At 34.8% G+C, this 18,087-nt stretch overlaps 1 protein-coding gene across 6 annotated transcripts in view; it reads left to right on the forward strand.

Moving 5' to 3' along the window:
* LOC126762565 (NAD(+) hydrolase sarm1) overlaps positions 1-18,087 on the forward strand; it is a 146,207-nt gene that overhangs the window by 39,051 nt on the left and 89,069 nt on the right. The gene's annotated exons all lie outside the window — the stretch shown is intronic.

The following is an 18,087-nucleotide window of genomic DNA, read 5'->3' on the forward strand; positions in this document are numbered from 1 at the left end:
AATATGCCATCGCACAATATTAGCTGCCTCTTAAACTCGTTTCTGTATACTCTGTAACTCGAAAGACTAAAATTAACTTGCAGTCAATTCAATTATTCGAGAAGACAGAAACCTTGACTTTCGTGCTACCAAAATGTCACCAGCGAAGACTTCAGCTATCGAAACACATTAGATATGGCGACTTTAAAGAGATAAGAAAATGCTGACTGCTTATGATGGCGACGCCGGAAAACCTACGCATTGCCACAACGACGACAAACCAGCGACTTAGGTTGGTATGCGCCAATCAAGCGGCGTGTGGCGACGTGGAAACGCGCAGCGGCCTACGCGCAAATTGCAACTTCCGTTTCTACTTATTTACTGGAGGCCGCCTGTGGCGTAAAAAATTATACAAAATTAGCACTTGGAAAATGCTAAGCACTACTACAGCTTATTGTTTTTGTAACACGCTGTTTTATGCTGGAAGAACAACATTACCTTCATTTCTGTTAAAGGCTAGTTATTTCCGTGAACGATGCACCGCGCATGCGCAGAGACGTGCAATCGCCATTTCAGCCAGTGAGGCCTACGTGACGCGGCGATTAGACTCAGTCGGCATTTATTTGGCCAACTGCATTTCCGCTTGGCCTTAAAAAGTGCGCTTAACTTGGCGGAGAGTTGTAAACAACTCTTTATGACTTTAAGCTTTGACTTTGTACATTCTGCGCTTTCGCAAGTTTATTGACATTTCTTTGTAAGTGGAAAAATTTGTACAAATTTGTATGGGCGTCATTGCTTAACTCTGTTAACATCTTACTTCTTGATATTATTTGTTTTCTTCGCTTTTGTTGTTGGCTTCACATTATTGCTTTGGTGTGGTGCAATTAGTTTTTTTGCCGTTAACCTGTTACTCGTGGTTGCCAGCCCACGCTGGCAGTCGTTAACCGCCACAAGACGCCAGCTTGGTCTTTGGTGCGCAGCTTGCGGTTTTGCTGGCGTCTTGAAGCTTCGAGCTAAACTGGAAATCGGTTTCGGTCCATATGCACGTATGTATGTGTGCCTATGCTCATGCTTGTAAAGCCTTATGTGGTAGGTGGCCTGTTCGTATCGCCTTATAAGCCTAAAGCGGTGATCTATCAGCGATTGCTGGAATCAATGTGAAGTTTTGATGTTATTTAACAGGAAATGTGGTGAAATTCTTTTTATTGAAGTGGTTTAAGCTTGTCATAGTTTCAGGAGAATTTTTTAGTATAAGCTTAGAAACTGTAACGTATTAAATTAATGAGTAATCAGCGTATTAGAGCTGAAGTTTATGCATGGGTAAACAATTTCGTTTACAAAAGATTCCATAATGTCTTTGAAAAAATTATTTCTTAACTTCATTGCAGTCAAGAAACCATCTTACGCGATTTTGATACGAAAGATACGAAAGAATCTAAAGAAGCACGAGCCGTCGAAAAATTGGTATTGTTCTACTGACTTCGCCAAAACCTATTGACCTATACATACATATGTATATTCTTTACATTATCTAGCCGGGTATTTCATATTGGCATAAGTGTGAGTCACATAGTCAATGTTTCAATGCTTAAAATGAGAGTTTGTTTATTAACCTTAGACTTTGACTTTGACTAGCGGCAGACAACATTCGTAAAGTAATTTCGAAGAATGGTGCCGAGTTGAGCGTTCCTTAGCCAGATAAAAATCCGCGGTTGGGTCTATTCTAGATCAAAGGCATCTGTATTCGAGTTTATTCAAAAAATACGTGTTTTAATTAAAATCTAACTTAGAACTTGGACGAAGGAAAAAAACTGAAAATTGGATTTTTGGCAGTCATTTTTACAAAAAAAAAACAAGAAAGAAATGAAAATTCAAATAGTTTTATTCGAAAAAAAAAAATCATTCGTCCAAGTCTTTAAGAATTGTGCTCGTATTTCAAAGACTTGTGTAAAATTTCACGAAGATTGGTTGAGTAGTCCTCGAGGAATCTTGCCAGTCGATTTCGAAATCACATTTTCGGAAAAAACGTTTTCGCACTTAGTTCTTAAGGCCGTATCTCCGAAACTATTACTGGGATCAACTTGAAAATTTAAGACAATACTCTAAAAATGTTGTAGAACTTAATAAGGCAATAAAAAAAATCGAACTTTTGAAACCCGTAAACCGATGCAACAATAACTGCTTTTAAGGTTTGTTACCTTATTTTTGAATTGTCTTCTCAGTTATTAAAAGCACTTCAAAGATTTTCAAGCTATCATTTGTTAATGGATTCATGGTGATATAAAATACTTTTCGCAAAATTTCGGTTTAATATGACCCTATACAGAATTTTACACTAGTGTGTTTTGTACCATAACCGTTGATTTAGGCATTTTTTATGAAAATAGTATATTTAAACATAACTTAAAAAATTTAACAGAATTTTTTGTTTTTCATTAAATTTCAAAAATTTAAATTATTACTGAACACTTAGTTCGATAGTTTTTTTTTTTTATTAAGACAGTGAGCCCTTTATAGCCAACACAACTGCTTAAATCTCATATTTTTACACGTTCAAAACATCAAATCTAACAAGCTTTCTCCCCTTAAAAAATTTAGTAAATATTTAAAAACAAAAAGAGTACAAATAAATGCAAATCCAAATTTGAAAAGTTCGCTCAACGGAGAAAAATAGTATTTTCATCAGTGTTTCTGTGTTTATACAAAATGTGAGTTAATGATGTGCAATAAGTGCAAAATATATATATGAAAATATCTCAAATTAACGAGCAGCCAAAATATCATTTGGGATTCCCAAAAAGTATGTTGCCGAGTGCAAAGTGAAAAAAGAAATAAAAACAAGCAAACAAAATAAGATAAAAGTAAACAAAAAGTGGAAAGCAGTGGCTACACAATCAGTGTAGAAAATAAGCAAAAAACAACAACAACAATAGCAGCAAAAGCATATATGTGCAACCAACAATGGCTGTCAAATCGACGCGCAGTCCACTGATAACGCAACAACAGCCGACAATTGTACCAACCCCAACAACAACAACCACAATGCCAGGCACAACCATACGCTCAAGACTAATCTTCCCCAGAAGTCATCATCACACACAGGTAAAGAAGGTAAAGCAGTTGAAATATGTAGATAATACAGGCTACTAGGAGAGCAAGGGTACATAAGTATATGGTCCTAGAACCTAGATGCCACAAATCAAAACAACAATAAAAAATATAAGAATTTTTAGTAGAGATACGTGGAAAATTGCCTTGCCATAAAAGTAGTTTTACAACAACAAACCAATTGGTAAACACGCTCTGTTCAAGCATAATCTCTAGGTAGTGCTTATACCATACATCTCTCTTCTTTTTTCTTGGGTTTTTCTTATTGCCTGGTGTGTGTGGCTCATAAAAGGTCGAGATTAAGTGCTGGAATTTCAAAATAACAAATCTCACACACACACACACACCGGCGCACAGCTGGATTCTATCAATACCATTACGCACTAAGCTGGAATTATGAAAGTAACTGTGCACAAGTCAATAACCGGTTAAGTATTGTGCGGTCATTATTTTGTTATTGTTAGTGTTGTTTTTTCTCCTCTATATGAGGGAACCAAAGCAACATTCCTCACATAACTTTGTTAAATAATGAAGGAAGCAACAACAAACGTATAGGAGATAATAACAAAAACAAGTTAGGCGGAGAGAAGTAGCAAGCTAATATGCTTGAAGACACTTACATACATACATACTTACAAGCGTTTAACGATAATTGAGTTGTACAATAACTTGAAATGTGTATGTATTGATGCACTTGAGACACTAATGAGCTACCAAAATGGGTGCCACGGAAGAATCTGGAAAAAATATGAAAGAATGTTAATATTTTACATTTCTATTAGAGATGAATAGCAGCCAAAATAGCGGTAAGTCTTTGTTAAACGCTAATTTACTTCTGAAGGCTGAGTACGATATCGAAGATGTCATGTTCTTGTATTTAATTTCTAAAGTAAAAGCACTTTCACCACTATACTATATTTCGAACAGATTACTGCTATAATTCTTTTTACGAAGATCAACAAAAGCCTTTTGACTATCTCACAAGCTAAATATACTTGCTGGATTCGTACCAAAAGACCTGAATTTTTTGGAATAACGAAGCCAAGTTTTCTTTTTCCTAATTGGCGTAGACACCGCTTACGCGATTATAGCCGAGTTAACAACAGCGAGCCAGTCGTTTCTTCTTTTCGCTACGTTGCGTCAATTGGATATTCCGAAGCCAGGTCCTTCTCCACTTGGTCCTTCCAACGGAGTGGAGGTCTTCCTTTCCTCTGCTTCCCCGGCGGGTACTGCGTCGAATACTTTCAGAGCTGGAGTGTTTTCATCCATCCGGACAACATGACCTAGCCAGCGTAGCCGCTGTTTTTTAATTCGCTGAGCTATGTCAATGTCGTCGTAAATCTCGTACAGCTCATCGTTCCATCGAATGCGATATTCGCCGTGGCCAATGCGCAAAGGACCATAAATCTTTCGCAGAATTTTTCTCTCGAAAACTCGTAACGTCGACTCATCGGTTGTTGTCATCGCCCAAGCCTCTGCACCATATAGCAGGACGGGAATTATGAGCGACTTATAGAGTTTAGCTTTTGTTCGTCGAGAGAGGACTTTACTTTTCAATTGCCTACTCAGTCCGAAGTAGCACCTGTTGGCAAGAGCAATCCTGCGTTGGATTTCCAGGCTGACATTGTTGGTGGTGTTAATGCTGGTTCCTAAATGGACGAAATTGTCACATCTATTACTTACGAAAATTTCGGTAAATGTTTGGTAATTTACATAGTTCTTATAACAGTAGATTGCCAATAAATTAAGCCTAAAGTTTTTGTTATGATTTTACGACTGATCATTTTTGTCCATTACTTAGCGCGTTCTTTAGCAATTCATGAGGCGTTCTCGGTTGGTGGTTACTACTTCAAATTTATAAAATCGCTAAACCTAAATGGTTTTGTACTATGGTAGTTACAATGGCAATCTGGTAATATTGAGGCTAATTAAGGGGAATTCTAGTCTAGAGGCCTGAATTTCGAGCGTTTTTCGGCAATTGATAAGAAAACATTTGCTATTTTTACTATACAAATGTTTAAAAAAAATTTAATTAAGTTTGTTTTGAGTTATGCGTCCTTGTGTTCTCTATCCTTGTGATCGTCTGAAAGATAAAACAATGATGGATTCTTGATTAGTACGAATGTCACTTATCTCAAGCAGCTGCGAAACTAAAAAAAATGTGCTTTCATAAAATGGCGACTATTCAGAAAAAAAGGGTATATTTTTCTACAAATTCTTTAATTTTGTCGATTTTTTTTGAAATATTAATTTTCATATCATTTTGTTGATTAATGTGATAAACAGATATTTAAAGAATATTCCTGTTACATTTTAAGTAAATCGGTTGATTAGAATTTGAGATATTATGGCAACTGTATCGAAAAAAGTAGTTTTGAGAAAAAAGCTTTTGAAGTTTTGCCGTCCGCTAAGCCGTTGCAGTGGCCGCGACACTAAACGACTATAACTTCAGAAATAATATGAATTTAAAAAAATCCTTCTAGGGAGATATTTTTGACAATTTGACTCTTTTTTGGAATAGAATACATCCTTAAGAAAACAGGCAGATTGCGTCCGGAACGAACGGACTTTATAGCTGTGGATATACGTAAGAACTTTACAATTAGGGTACTCACAACTTGTCATAACGCATAGCGAAATCATAAATTTGTACACTTGTTTAAAAAATTTTTTATTGGATTACATAAAAAATTAGCTTACGCGGTAGCTCAGCGCACAATTTGTCGGCCGATGTGCAGCGCCTTTTGAGAGCGCAACGGGGGACAAATCATGTCAATATCTTCGGAATGGCATGAATGAACACATTTTTTTGCAAACTATTAAAGGTGAACGTTCTCCGTGTTATGTCACATAGTTTGCAAGTTTTTAGTGTGAAGAAGCCAACACAATTTTGAATTGTTTAACAAAAATGTATGTAAAGTAGTATTATTTAATATAGCACAAACATTTTTCTTTGAGTATACCAAATTCCATCGATTTATCTGCAGTAGTTTATGAGAAAATAATTTTATAATTTTATCGTGTTCTAAAATTCAACTTTCAAGAATATTGACAAAAAACTGAATTTTGACGAAATATTTATATAACGAGGTATGCGTCTGATCCCTTACCTAATCTTTATATATATACTTAAATCTTCTGACCGTGTGTTTGTAATTGAACTGCTCCTAAACGGCTGGACCAATTTCGATGAAATTTTTTGTGTGTGTTCAAGGAGATTCGAGAATGGTTTAGATTCACAATTTGGTCCACTGGAAAATGTTTTTTTAAATTAATTTTTCATTTGTAATCAATTGCTAATTTTGGAATGTTTGACCGATAGATTGCGCTACCATCGCAGTATCCAATATTCAAACCTTAAATTGGCGTAAAAAACGATGACAAAGTAAAAGGCGACATCTGTAGACAAGTTTTCATACGTGGACAGAGTTGTTCGTTCTTAAGTAATAAATTGGGTGATTCATTCTCATCTATGGGTAGCTATAACATTTTTTTCATACCTGCTAACTATTGGAGGGGGTATCTTGACAGGCAATTTAAAATTGCAAAAGATCTGGCATAAAAAAATAGCGGTATAACTGAACTGTTGATAAAAAGGTCTATTAAAATTTGAGATATAGAAATTTTTTCGACGCATTGCAAGACTGATGCCATAACCTTGCCAGCCGATTTTTCTTAATATGCAGTCCACCAGGCTGACAATCGATTAGACTCGATTGATTTCACTGATGCGCAGCCCAAATTCAATACCTAGTATTTTTACCCCAAAAACCAATTATTTCTTAACGCACGAAATGCTTTTTGATTCATTTTTGTTGCTTGACCAAAAATGCGATTATTCCTTAACTAAACTTATAATCTAACTAACAGAAATCATAAAGATGGTATTATTAGTACTACCTATGTATCAGCCACAGTAAAACATGGGCGGGTCCTCTAGTGATGTGTAAATTTCGGTGATTTAGCGAAATTTTCAGAGTACTCTTGACGTGGTTTGATCCTATTACTTAGCACTTCATGAGATTATATGTATCCCCTAAATATCAGCAAGCCTCACAACGTTTTGGGTAGGATTTTGAGTTACAACATTGTGTTCTTAAGGGAGAGTTACCAGTTTAAGGGGCACCTGGTTACTGGTTTTAGGTGGGTGCAGCTGCAAATCAATTTATTGTTTATTAGTTCCAATTTACACGTGCCTTGGCAAAGCTGCCTTTAATTAAAAATGTTATACTGAATTTCATTAGAACTGACTAACCAATTAATTATACAATTTTATGTGGTGTAATTCTTGCAAATCAATTATATTAATTTCTTTGTTTATTAAGCTTTGTAAATTATGTACTTGTTGTTCCGGAAATTACAATGTATATATGCAGGGATAAATATTCAAGTATGTGAGTCAAGTAATTGATTTAGAAAAGCTCCGTGATTTTTATTCTATTTCAACACTTCAGAGTTCACTTATTTTTCCTTCACTAATTACGGAAAATCGTGTGAATTTTAAAAGAATTTATTTTCATAAACCATATAAGTATATATGCACGAAAATCCAGCGGCACACGCGTCTAAGAAATTTCAAGTTATTCACCTGTATTCCCCGACATTTGTTTATAATAAAAACCTCAATGTTTATATTAACGCAATTTCTTACAAATTAAAAACAAAAATTAAAAAAAAAATTCACTTGCAAATATCTTCTAAAGTTAGTTAATAAAAGCTTTATCGCGCGGCGCTACTAAATTTCCGACTGAATAGCAGAAATTATACGATTTTTATAGGACATAAACGTTTGCGTTGGCAGGCCATAAAATGTCTTTATGAAGTTAGAAGGTGAATACGAAATATTTCGTCGAGAAAAATAATATTATTATTTATGCTCAGATGCCACTGCAACAATACACAAATTTCTATATACAAGTATATGAGTATGTGCAATGGAAAGCATTGTTGTTGGTAGCGAAAAGCGCAACAGCGGAGCCAACACAACAAAGTGAGATATATTCACGCAAAATATGCATACATATATGTATCTATCTATATTTAAACACACATACATGCAGCCGCATTTTCATACATATGAAACCATAAATAACTTGTGTGCCGCTGTAACTGTCTCGGTACAGAAGCACTTGTTTTTCAAAGATTTCAAAGTTCAATCCAGTTGCTATTTATGCACTTCCCTACTCACTCGAATATACTAACACATACTATATGTATATATATATTTACATATGAGTACATATGCCCAACAAGTAATTTTGCTTTATTTCGCTAGAACTTGTCGAGTTGTGAATCAAATGAGCAACTGAAGCTGCTACCGATTAGATGTAATCTGGCAAGTGACAAATCGAACAAACAATTGGCTTAACTTAAAGAGACTCTCTGCTTGAAAATGCAATAGTAGCCACCACATGTTCATCAGAACCTGGAGAGGCACGAAATGAACAAAAAATTGGCATAAATTAAAGATACCGTCTGCTTCCTACATTGTACAAAATCGAAGTCGCCACCGGTTTCCCAAAATACGAATCGAACAAACAACTGGTATAATGAAATATACTACTAAGCGATTCTGCCACATTAATAATGATTCAACACTATCTTTTGCATACCCGAGCGCTGGACAACTTTGCTGCTGCTTTTATGGAAATTTTTTGACCAGCGACTCATATAAGCTTTGAGAAATAATTGGTTTCATAAATTCTTAATTAGATCTATCGCCAGGGTTGTAAAGCTTTGAGAGCATTTTTGAAGCCTTTAGAGCTTTAATAAAGCTTTTAGGCCTTTTATTACGCTTATAGAGTTTCAGAAAAATTTCGAGGATTACAGTTTTATGAGCTTAGAGCTTTTAAATCTAAGCCCAATTAAGCTTGATGTAAAATTTATAATATCAACAAGATTAAGACAGCTATCAAAAGAGAGGCTCTGTAAACAACTTTGACAGTTTTAATTTTATTTCAATATTTTGCACAATGTTCCAGAAAATTTTTCTTTAAAGGCAAGAAAAACACACGTGGAACACTTCTATCAAAAACTGTCAATTCGTAAATCTTGTTAGAAGCTTACAGCTCGTCAGAGAATTTAAATTCCCAATCAAGTTGTATTTTAGAAAAAATTTCCAATATTGTTCTAAAATTTTTGAAATTTAAATTTGCTCAATTAATTATATGAAAATTGTTATGTTATTTAGCAGAAACATTTTTTGGAAAATAAAATGTTGTTTATTTGGGACTAGGTTAGGTTAGGGTTCAAGGTTGATAAATTAAAGACTCCCTCTTGCACAGAATACAAAAATACTCATTGTGATATCTAAATACTTCTAAATTTTAGTCGCTATTCAGCATGTCAAAAATTTTTTGAAACAGACTTCAGGATGTCCTAATTCTGCTCGGACTAAAATTCTAAGAGATGTTCCAACTATTCCTGCTCAACTTCGGCTATTCCGCCAGACTCCCCGAAAGGAACCAAAATGTTTTAATTTCAGTCTTGTAAAAGCTGAACTATGAAGTCTTCTTCTAAGTGCCTAAAAGTTTCCAACTCACCTTCTTCTATACAATTTTTACAATTCGAATCCGACAAAATTTTTCACCACACCGTATGTACGCCTATTGGATAATGTCCACTAAGAACTCTTATGATTGCGGAAAGTTGAAACTTGACGAGAGCAAGCTATCCAGTTTATCTCTTGCATTCTACTTTGGACCAGAAAGAACGGCAATCACACAGTACTAGCCCTCGCTTAGCTCATGCGAAGTCCAGTGCTAAAACGCAAGAGGAGACACACTCTTTCGCAATCCGATGTGATCAACCAGTCTCTTATGTGTTCATCGGCCTTGTAGTTTCCATCGATTCTTTTTTGGTCAGGCGAGTCCGTTAATGAAGTAGCTTGGTGCTATCGACAGTGTAGGCAGACAATCCGTGACTAATTTTGAGGACACATTGAGTGAGTTCAAAACTGGTACTGTCGCTCACTGAATACTCATCTCACTGAAAGGATCTGCAGTTCGGAGTAACACATCCCAAGATACAGTCCCCTCTGAAGGAAAATGCTACAGTTAACCGCTTGCCTAAAACTATACTTAATCTGAGACCTTGTTTGGGACTAGAAAGTTAAAAAAAATATATCACGACTCATTTCGTTACTAAATATATAAATAGAATCAATAAATTATTCATATTAATGGTAAATACTTAAGTAGCTTCTAATTGCTTTAATTTTTTTTACTTTTAAGCTGAAAATAATATTTTAAATAAATAAAATTGATTTAATATTAACTTATTTATCACATAAATAAACAAATTTAATGCTCACTGGGTTATAGGTATGAGCACTTGCCTTTGTATGCGGCTTCTCTTTAATATCTCCTTTTTTATGGCCGCTCAAGTGCTTAAGTGCGTTTGTAAGTTTGTAAGTATGCATGTGTTTATGCATACATATACATACTTATGTGCATGTATGTGTGCTTGCATGTAAGTGATATTTCCCGCCAGCTCATTCAAACATTTTCCTCCCTACAAAGAATAATGACTTGATTTTCTTGTTGTTTTTGCGTTTTATAATTTTTGACGTCAGTAATTTTCAATTAAAAGCGTCTGGATTTTATACTTTATGACGCTGGAAAAATATTATGACTTGCGCTTATCTTTTTTTATATTCCAAGTAAAGTTATGGTAAAAAAAGAAATGGAAAGAAAATAGTTTTTAAGCTTTAATATATCAGGTTTTTGAATTTTAGACCATTTTTTTAAGTGCAAAATGTTCTAGAACAAAAAACGTTACAACGTGATCATTCTCAATATCCTCATTTTTCATAGATTTGGTTTATTTTTTTTTTTTTTTGGTTTTAGAACATACAAATATTTGAGAATATTCTCTGAAAGTTGATTTGCCAACTGGTATCAGAAATATTAGGGTATTTGTAATCGGTTCCCAAAACTTTAAGCACATTTTTGCCGAAACGCTGTTTTCGGAGTTGGTGCGGATATTTTCTCCGGCTGTAACGAACGACTTGAAATTGTTACTCGAACTTCTAGATATATTTTTGAAATAATGATCGAAGCAATACGATTTTTGGTATAATTTCGATATCTGAAGTCACTCTGAAGTGTAAATTTTTTCTCAAAAACTACTTTTTTATGGCCATCATAATCGGCCTGTCAACAATGGAGCGTCTTGTGGAAAATTTTGAATCCACGGGCATAGTACAAAATGTTTCTGCCCCAGTGAGACAAAGAAGTGCTCATAGTGTCGAGAATATTGCTGCCGCTAACGCATCAAATGAAGAAAACCCAAATCTCTCACACGTCGTTCTCAAGCGTGGGGAATCTTTGTGACGTCATTGTGGCAAATTTTTCGAAAATATCTTGGCCTACAACCTTACAAGAATAAATTGACGCAAGAACTGAAGCCGCTTGACCACCAGAATCGTCGTCTGTTTGTGAATTGGGCTGGGCAACAACTTGAAAATAATTTGGATTTTCATCGAAAAATTATCTTCAGCGATCCACAATCCACACGTACTCCATGAGTCACCATTGTAACCCAAAAAGTACTGTTTTGTGCTGTTAATGCTTGAAAACCTTCGAAAATTGGGTTCAGCTTCTGGACTTCGGCAAGCGTGCCCGTGGTGGCCATGCAAAAGAAATCGAGTTCCATATATAATGCCATTGAATGTATTTTCACAAGATTAACGAATTTCATTGATATCCCAAAATGTTTTTGTTTTATTTAAAAAGTATTTTTGTTTTGGAGATCATTTTAAGGAGAAAAAAATCTTCCTCGACGCCAAACACATTTTAATGGAGGTCCTCTGGAGTTCAGCTAGAAATTAATACAAAAAGTTTCAAAATGAATCACCAGTATTTGTGTACATTCAATTATATAAATGTACTTTATTTATTTATTAAATTAATTTTCAACAAAAATTCAAAAAATAAGTTTTTTCCGGCTTGCAAGTGGATATAACTCCTAAAAAACATCAAAAAAAAATTTAATAAATTTTAAAATAAAATATTGAAATAAATATTTAATATTAAAATTGTAAACATTTTCTTAAATACTAATTTCAGTTTAATAATGTCTGTTAAATTTTCTTAAATTATTTTTTTTCTTATTAAAATGGTAACAATTTCTTAAATGTAAATTTCAGAATTTTTTAAACCTGCTAAATTTTCTTATTTTTATTAAAAACTTTTATTCTAAACAAAAAATTTAATAACAATAAAACCAATTGCTAGCGCTTCGAATAATTATAATTAATTATATTTAGTACTCTAACATAACCTATAAGCCTCTAGAACCATGCTGTGCTGCATACACATTGTTTTTGTTGTTTTTACAGTTTTATTTTAGAATCAATGAGATTATTACATAATCGATTACACTGCTAATTGAGTGCACACCAAATGTAATGCACAGTTATTTATTGCTTTTTTATTTGCCTGAAGTTTTCTCTTCACTTCAAAATATATTATGTAAATTTTAACGGTATTTTACACGCTTACGCTGAGGAAATCCACACATTCATGGCAACAAGGCAAGAGTGCAGCATTAAAACAATTAAAAAAACCAACAACAATAAGCCAAAAGCCACTCTGTATGCAAGCCACAGTGCGCTTATGTTGCAACAACAACAATAACTATGTATACATAAATAGCAACAACAAAGTTGCTGAGTGGTGAATGCGGTTAATTAACAAGTCACCAAATTGCAATGGCAACAAGGCAGCGAGTGCCACAGCAGCTGGCAGTGTTGCAGCTTAAAGTAGCCAACAGCACGCACACATACATATGTACGTATAACTGCATATATACATACACACATATGTATATAAATATATGTAACTTTCGGCCTCATATTTATTTTTGTTAATTTTGTAATTTTTCCGCTCGTCAATGTTTAGCTTGAAGGCATAAATACACACACACACATTCATATTTGTATCTACATGCTCACACCAGCACATCCTGTTGCTGTTTTATGCCGCTGTCACTTTTGACCCCAATAAAGTGTGAAATTTGTTATGTGCACGCTGCCAACCGCCGGCCGGCAAACATCGCTCACACACACCCTACCACATGAACACAAACACATACATGTACATAAAAACATACCTTCAACAAGCCCCACGGCCTGTGGCATACGCATGCATGTTCCATAGATTCCCACTCATTTGAAGTATTTAATAATCATTTAAATTCGGCATGACTCTGAGTTAACCGCCATGCTGTGACAGCAACAACATTCAGCGCATAGATATAATGTACTATATTTATGCTTGGCAGCAGATACTGTTAATTAAGCGTTTCAGATAAATTATCTGATACGCTAAATAGACAGAAAACGAGTACAGAACGTATCCAGTTTCGCCAAATTCAAATTATGAATGACTGCCATAACGATAACTTCGAATTTTTATGTCTAACTGATCTATGTATGTACATACATATTTATACATACCAACATACATATAATTTATTAAACATATACATATACAGGAATATACATATGTATGCAAATATATTTAGATTTCCCTCATAAATTGGTGAACATATTGCACTTTTATTGATCTATTAATTTTTGCTTTGGTGATGTTGACAATTTTTTTTTTTGTTGGCTGGCACTGATTTGCTTGCGTTTAGATAAAAACAAGAAAAAACGTTAATTTCGGCTGCACCGCAGCTAAATACCCTTCACAGGTGCATTTCTTTTAGTAACTATGTGTTCAGTTTGTATGGAAGCTATATGCTATAGTAATCCGATCTGAACAATTTTTTCGGATATTATGTCATTACCTTAAGCAGTAATCCGTGTCAAATTTCGTGAAGATACCACGTCAAATGCGAAAGTTTTCTATAAAAGCCCTTGATTCCGATCGTTCGGTTTGTATGGCAGCTATATGCTATAGTTAACCGATCCGAACAATTTCTTCGGAGATTATATTGTTGTCTTAGAAAATAATCTATACAAAATTGCGTGAATGTATCTTGCCAAATGTGAAAGTTTTCCATACAAGCCCTTGGTTCCGATCGTTCAGTTTATATGGCAGCTATATGTTATAGTGGTCCGATATCGGCAGTTCCGACAAATGAGCAGCTTCTTGAAGAGAAAATGATGTTTGCAAAATTTCAAAACGATTACTTAAAAACTGAGGGACTAGTTCGTATACATATACAGACAGACTGACAGACAGACAGACAAATGAACAGACAGACGAATAGACAGACTGACATGGCTAAATCGACTCAGCTCGACACATTTATCATTTATATATATACTTTATAGGGTCTCCGACCCTTCCTTCTGGGTGTTACAAACCTCGTGACAAACTTAATATACCCTGTTCAGGGTATAAAAAGGTAACCGCGATTGCACTGAAGCTTACATACAATAACTTTGTTTTATCGCTCAGTTTGTAAGCCAACTATATGCTACATCGGACCGATCTGAACAGTTTCTTCAGGGATAACACCGATATTTTGGATAATAACGTACGCCACATATATCACGGCAAATGAAAAAGTTTTCCATACAAGCACTTGATTCCGATCGTTCAGTTTGTATGAGAGCTTTATGCTACTCTTGACAGACTTGACTTTAATATTGCAGTTAATGTCGTTAAAATTCCGACTGTCAATAACCCTAACATTTTAGGTGTAACATTCAACAGCCTGTGCTCCTTCACTCTTCACACGACGGCTATTATTGAAAAAGTACAGAGCCGCAACAAAATCCTCAAGTCCTTAGCCAGCAGCACATGGGAAGAAGAGAAAGAAACGTTGTTGGTAACATACAAGGCGATCGATTGGCCGGTCCCTAATTACGCCGAACCACTATAGTCGCCTGCATGCAGTGAAACGTAGACGAGGAAGCTACAGACATGTCAGAACACTGCACTTCGGACTACAAAATGATGCCTACTGATGTCTCCCATCGATCACCTTCACAGTGAGGCCTGCATGCTTCCAGTTAAGAAGCATAATTAACTCCTCTTCAAGCTCCTCCTAGGAGCATCAAGAGGTCCTTCCTCAACTACGTCCACGACATAAAAAAATACGCCGACCAGACATCGGACGCAATAAATTTCAGACACGCACTGAACGGCATTCGCGGTGAAGCCATTAGTGACCCTTGCGGAGCCTCGTTCTTTATACTGTAGTAGGTTAAACTCCTACTTATCCAGAATCGACCCCGCATGTCACTAACCAACTTTTTGTATGCCCTGCTAACCCTACACATCTGACACCCCTCTCACGTTTCCTGGGCCTATCGTTAGATGATCTCAACTTATCTAATCCTTACCATCCTAACGGGTGTTAGGATCGTTAAAATAACAACAGCTTTTTGCTACAGTGGTCTAATATTAACGGTTCCGACAAATGAGCAGCTTCTTTGGGAGAAAAGAACGTGTACAAAATTTCAGAGCAATATCTTAAAAAATTATGGACTAATTTGGGTATATACAGACAGGCAGACGGACGTTTATACATATGTATATACGTATATATTTTATAGGGTATCCGATGCCAGAGTATTACAAGCGTCATAGCAAACTTAATACTTCCTCATAACCGGACACCCATCACAGCAATGTTTTTGGCCGTATCAGGCATGTTTGAGAGCGTTTCAAAAACGAGTATTTAAAAGATATTCCCAGGATCAGAAGCTGCAACTCAGAACTATATTTCTGTTGCGCTAATAAATGCGAATCAATGTCATCCAGGAGTCCATGAATGACAATTATCCCATTAGTTTCCGTTGAGCCACCGTACAGACAGTATCAGCTGAAGACAATTTGTTTGCTGTAAACATTTTACGAATTTTTCTTAAAAAACTGTCTCAAAACATCAAAAATTTATAAGAGTTAACAAAGTATAAATTGAACACAATATTCAAATTCTATCAAATTTTGTCCATTATCATGGAAAATTTGAACGAAGTTCCAAAATAGTGCAAAATATTACCGAGTTCGGCCCTTGGAACGTACTTACGTGCGGTTATAGCAATTTCTTTTGTATGAAAATAATAATGAGAACGTTAGGCTCATGCAATTTGTCAAGTTATGGAGATGTCCGACTATGAGGATTGTCCGTAATGCGGAATTTCACTGTATACACTGTTCAGAGTATGATTAGAATCTTTGCGAAACTTTCTGAAAACTTTCAAGCATTACTTTGGCCACACAAATTGTCCAATCTTACATTTTACTCTGTCTAAATTATATTTAAGGGGTTATATAAAGTTAGAAGTTCTAAAACCACGATTTTTCAATTATTTGATTCAAAAGTTTGTAAGCATGTTATGGTATCTTTTAAATGCATTTTTAGACTTAGTATTAGTAAAAATATTTATATGGAAAGGACATGCAGCTGATCTCCGGGAGCCCCTCTCAAAAAAGACGTTTTGTGGTGACCACCATATCTCTGAACAGGATCCTCTGAAATTAAAAAGCCAAGCAGATTTCGTTAATGTAATGTTAAATCGAGTAAAGCAAATCGAAGAAATAAGCAAAATAAATTTTTTTGACTGTTTCTGAAAAAAAAAATTAATTTTGGACTAAAATTTCGGCATTAAATTGTTTATAAAAAAATTAAAAATTGGTGAGAAAAAATCTTCAATTTATTACTATAAAGCATTCTTGTGAAGCTCGCTTAGAATAAGAGACTAATCGGTTTAGCTGTTTTCGAGTATTGTTGGTTAGTCACCGACTTTGAACGCGTGTAACTTCGAAAATATTCACATTAACAAAAAAAAAAAATTTTTTGAAAATGCAAACTGTTTATAACTCCTTAAGCTGTACATTTCTCGGAATTTTCTTCATTTTCAATAAGTGGCAACTCTATTCTCATATATGTATGTGTGTATGTCGCAAGTAAAAATTCCCAGCTTTTGTTTTGTCTGAAACTCATTTTTTCAATGTCTTGTTTGAAGATAATAATTTTGAAACTATAAAAGACTGAGTTTTATAAACGGAGAATCTGTTTATATGTACCTATGTACCTATGTATATTTTTAAATCTTTGGAACAAATTGAGACTATTGTTCAAATAACTGAAATTGTTGTGTTTTTTCTATGAGTTTTATTTAAAAACAAATTAACATTAATATTTGAAAAAAATATTTTTAATTTCTATTATCAATTGTGATATCCGTAAGCAATAGAATTATAATAAATGAAATTGAATTCTACAATTTATGGTTTTCCAAATTTTTAACCACAATTTCAAAATCATTATCAGCTGGCAACGCCGATTTGCACTCTCAAAAATCACGCACAATGTGCTCTCTCGCGCTTTGCTTTGAGTGTTTGTATGTATTTATGTATTTGTTTCAACCCCACACATATTCGAAAACAGTTGTTTATTTTCTAGTGCAAGTCACTCTGTCAGTCAGTCAGTCAGTATTTGTAAGAATTTACCAAAACGCTAAGCACATGTTGCACACGCTTTTAAAGTCTTTAAAAGTTCAAAAGCCGAAAACTTAACGAAATAATCACGAATAAAAATACAGTGCAAAGCATATGAGAAACAAGAAACACTTCAGTTCATAATCCAACGCAGTGAATGAAAACAAAACGACAACGTAAATAGAAAATAAGCAAAAGGAAAAAACGAAAACAACAAATCAGAACAGCGAAATATGAAAATGAAATGAAGTGAAATAGTTGTCTGTACATACACACATACATATTCATTGTTAACGAACATACATGTACAAACACAGAGACATCCGCTGGTGTACCAGAGCATTTCCGCGCAATTCTCAATTGTATGTATATGTGTTTGTTTTTAATTGTATGCGGGCATGTTTGTATTTGTATGTGTGTGTGTTTGTTTTTATTGTATCTACGAGTATGCCGCCTTTATATCTGCTATCTCGGCACGCCGCTTGGCCATAATCAGTTGCTGCTTTTGTTGACAACGAACGAATCGCGCAAAAGGCAACAGCAACCAAACATGAAAACTTAATGAAAGCAGAAACGGAAAACAAAGAAAGAGGGA

Source organism: Bactrocera neohumeralis, chromosome 6 (genome assembly GCF_024586455.1).
Source record: "Bactrocera neohumeralis isolate Rockhampton chromosome 6, APGP_CSIRO_Bneo_wtdbg2-racon-allhic-juicebox.fasta_v2, whole genome shotgun sequence".
NCBI classification, from domain to species: Eukaryota; Metazoa; Arthropoda; class Insecta; order Diptera; family Tephritidae; genus Bactrocera; species Bactrocera neohumeralis.